Here is a 2,940-nt window from a genome sequence, read left to right on the forward strand (position 1 = left end):
TCGAGAGGAAAAAGCGGACATTTCAGTAAAAAAGCGGACAAGCGGACACGGGACAGAAAAAGCGGACATGTCCGCTCAAAAGCGGACGTCTGGTAACCCTAAAGGAGATCGATCTGGAATGCTTGGAGAATAGATACAAGGAGACCAAAGTCCTGTGCATTGACTTCACAAAAAATGAGCAGGTTTTTTCGCGAAGTACAAGCGTCTGAACTTCCCGTGTGTGGCGCTTGTATGAAAATATGTACAAATATGGCCCTCCACGTGAAAAGAATAATAGAACCTCTATTCATGTGCAATTAAATACTCTATAAAATATACTCTGTGCATTAAATATATAATTTGTAAAGTGAAAGTGCAATATCGAAATGGTAAGTACAATACTAAAAGACCTATGAAAATAATTTATCATAAAAGAACGAGTTCAATCACCGAAATTATTTTCATGTAGATGTTATCCTTACTTACCTTTCTTAAGTTTCGTCCGACTTTCAAAAAATGTATGAACACATTCACACTTGCGCAGAAAGTTATGACTTTAAATTAATCATTATTTATTACATGATCCAATAATTTCATAAATAATATTTGATATTTATTTGAGGTTATATTACTGTATTGTTACGATTGTCTCGTGGGCGGCTATATTTGTACCACCTGATTTGTATAAATGTTCATACTATCGCCACGCTCGGAAAGTACAGGCGTGTGTACTTCGCGAAAAAATATGCTCATTTTTCGTTACATTACTATGGTATCCTTGTGTCCATTCTCCATGCTGTACTGTCTATTCTCCATGCTGTAATGCATGACTTCACTCTGAAAGTCTTGTACACTATACACTTAAAACCACACTTATTGGAAACTTTCGCTCTTATACAGCGATTTTTAATTTTAACATCCTTGCCTTTATTCACAAACTATTAATTGTTCCATCATTATGTATTTACATTTGACTCGCATTCACATCGTCGGCCATATGTTTTTTAAGTGCGATTGGCACGCCACGCTCGGGAAGTTTTGAACTATACGTAAGTGTGATTTTGCACATGTGTGTGTGCGTACTTCTAGCAACAGAAAAGTGTTCATTTTCAGTTCCACTAGTTTGGTCTCCTTATGTCTATTCTCCATGGTAAACATTTTCAAAATAAAAATCGGGTTTCCAATTCAAAAGATGAAACCTTCTGTTGAAAATGAAATAATGTTTCCAATAAGTGTGGTTTCAAGTGTGTAGTGTACAAGACTTTCAGAGTGGTGTAAGTTGTATGTTTATTGTTTTTGATACCCCTGGTGGACCGAAGGATTCGAATGGAGCCTGTACAAAGTACCCGTGAAGACCCCATTGGGGCCCATTCGGTTCCTTTTTAAAAGACTCAAAAAAACAGCAAGATCAACTTTTAAACTGTTAAAATTCGGATTCTACTTTAAATTTTCTATTAGAAACTCACGGAGTAATCGCAATACTTTTTTGCAGCGTTAAAAATTTTTTAAATGTCATTAATTTCTGCTGAAGGTGACTTCAAGCGCATGCATAATAGCTCAAGTAGTATGTTACGCGCGAAATTTAAAATTAAAATTCTCTCACTTGCATCGCAGCGTTCCACTGTGTGGCGCTAGCATCCTGACAAAATTCTTAAAGTTACTGACGGAAAGCTTATTATCTGCTACTAAAAGAAGATGCACTTGAAGGCGCATTCGGCCCATGTAAATGGTACGTATATTATTTTTTTAAGTGCAAGAAAAAGTATTGCGATTACTCCTTGAGTTTCTAATGCAAATTTTAACGAAGAATCCGAATTTCAACAATTTAAAAGTTGATTTAGCTGTTTTTAAGTTTTTTTAAAAGGAACCGAATGGGGACCCAATGGGGTCTTTACGGGTACTTTGTAGAGGCTTCATTCGGTTCTTTCAGTCCACCAGGGACAAACGCGTCGAATACCAGTCGCACGCATAGTGTTGGCAAGAATAATTTGATATTTTCATTAACATACTACCTACCTCTTCCATGGTGAATAATTTTTTGGTCCACAAACATTTCACAAACTCCTGTCTGATTATTAATCATTTATTTATTCAAGCGACTTGTCAAAACAAAACTATGGAGGCGGCCATATTTTTGTTAAAGTACGGTTGGCACGCCACGCTAGAAAAGAGTTGACCTATACGTAATGGTGGTTTTATACAAGTGTGTGTGTGCGTACTTCTGGCAACAGTAAAGTGACCGTTTTTGGTGAAGTCCATGCATTACAGATTGGTCTCCTTATATTTATTCTCCATAATTTTTACTGTCAAATTCTGGGTAGAGAATTAATCTCTTTTGTTTACAAATTCAACTACTTTGTTGAATTTTTAAACAAAAGAGATTAATTCTGAATAGGGACTTTAGTAGTAAAAATTTTCAAATTAAAAATCGAGTTTTTAAATCAAATGATGAAAGTTTCTGTCGAAAATAGAATAATGATCAAGAAAATAGTTGAATTAAAAAAAAAGATTAAATCTGAACGCGGAATTTAATAGCAAATTTTTAAAATTAAAATGCGAATTTTTAATCAAAAGATCGAACTAGCTGTTCGAAAGAAAAATATTTATTCACACGTTTCCTAACACGTCTATAAAGAAATTATAAGTATTATTTATTAATATAAAAAGCTAATTTTATCACAGTCGAGCTTCAATTCTCGCGTTTAATGCACACGTTTTACATACTCTCTCTACTCCATGGACCGAAAATGGCGGGAACGAAAAGGGCGAGTAGGGGGCGCCATGTTTCTATCAACTGATATTTCTAATGCATTGTGACTCTATTTCTCTGGCAAAATAATAAGATTTTTTCAATAATGTGAAGATAATAAATACTCATTTTTAGTATTTTATATTATTGGAATATGTAAAATTATAATAATTTGATATAGTATGAAAACATTAACGAAACGTAAGTTTACT

This window comes from Belonocnema kinseyi, chromosome 2 (assembly GCF_010883055.1).
Source record: "Belonocnema kinseyi isolate 2016_QV_RU_SX_M_011 chromosome 2, B_treatae_v1, whole genome shotgun sequence".
In the NCBI taxonomy this organism is placed as follows: Eukaryota; Metazoa; Arthropoda; class Insecta; order Hymenoptera; family Cynipidae; genus Belonocnema; species Belonocnema kinseyi.